Source organism: Leptonychotes weddellii, chromosome 1, assembly GCF_054177405.1.
Source record: "Leptonychotes weddellii isolate Sample4059 chromosome 1, ASM5417740v2, whole genome shotgun sequence".
In the NCBI taxonomy this organism is placed as follows: Eukaryota; Metazoa; Chordata; class Mammalia; order Carnivora; family Phocidae; genus Leptonychotes; species Leptonychotes weddellii.
In genome coordinates, this window is record NC_138369.1 from 179647566 (window position 1) to 179648975 (window position 1410).

Below are 1410 nucleotides of genomic sequence, written 5' to 3' on the forward strand. Positions count from 1 at the left end.
TTTTCCAGTCTCTCCTCTGTTCCTATATCTAGAAATAAGAGACCCTCAAAAGTCTTTCATCCCTCAAGGTCTACAGGAAGCCCAGTCGCTCAATGGGGAAGTTCAATGAATAAATGTGTGTCTTGGTGAGACAGCAAGACGTCTCTTGATTTGAACCCTTTGGTCTAAAAGAGAACCTTGAAGAGGCCCTGCCTAAGACCCATGAGTGCTCGGTGTCTCGTGACCCTCTTCCCCAGCATTGGAAGGTCACACTTAGCCTTTGTGTTAATGCTTCTCTATGACCTGCAAGTTTTCCAAAAACACCTTCATTCAAAGGATAGGTCTACCACGTAACAGTAACAGTTCTGTGACCTTACTTAACCTTTCTGGGCCTTTGTTTCCTTATTTATGGGTTGGTTATAAGGCTTACAGGTAGAGAGATATAGGTAGATAAGACTAAGAGCAATGATCAACACATCCTTGCCTTATACAAATGTGGCTTGTTATCATTATTGCTTAGACATACGTGTCACAAAGGTTCTGGGGATGATTTGTACCTGATGGGTAGTGAAGGGCTTGGAAAGTATTTAATTAGTGGAGAGAGTCTTGAGAAGTCCAATCCATGTATAATGGGGAGAACTAGAAAGACATCAAAGGTAGTGAGATAAGAGAAGCAGGAGAGAGGTATGATCTCCTAAAGAGAGGACTCTTCTGGAGACTAGGTTATCAGGAATACATGATTCCAGTCTGGTGGTAATGAAGGGGCTGTGGAAATGGCAGGCACATTTCAGAGAGAAGAAATGATGTTGTCCATGCTTGCATGCCCTTAACTTTCCCTCCCTCTTAAGGGTCATCTCTCTGTGCTGAGAGTTGTTTATACTGCTTGTCATAGACTACTAGGTTCCAGAAATCAATTTACAAGGGCTGTGACCAGCATTAAAAAAACAGAACAGAATATAAAATATCAGTGTCCACTGCACATGGGGAGTAAATATTGTTTTATAAAACTTAAATCAGTTGTGCATGTATAGGGTCACCATGTAAAATGTATTTTTTACTGTGGGTCTTGGCCCAAGGTTTGAAAGTCACTGCTCTGCTGTGTTCACTGAGGTGGGAAGTTCTCCCATGTCTGCTCTGGCAGGGTCCTCTTGACTACTGATTCTGCAGGCTGCCTTTTCCTCCCCAGCCTTTGGGCATCTGGTTGCTGCTCTTCCAGCAGGGGCCTGAGCCCTCTGATACAGTGCTGCTACCTTTGCAAAGCCTGGGTGCAATCTGCTCCCCCTCCTTTTGCTTTTATGGCTCAGCCCCTCACTTAATTCAAACTTGTTAAAAACCTGTGCCAAATTTTATCAACATGTTGGGGAAACTAGAAGAGAAATAATTTAAACCTTGCTGCTCCATTTTACTTTTCCTGCAGTCCAAGGAAAGAGC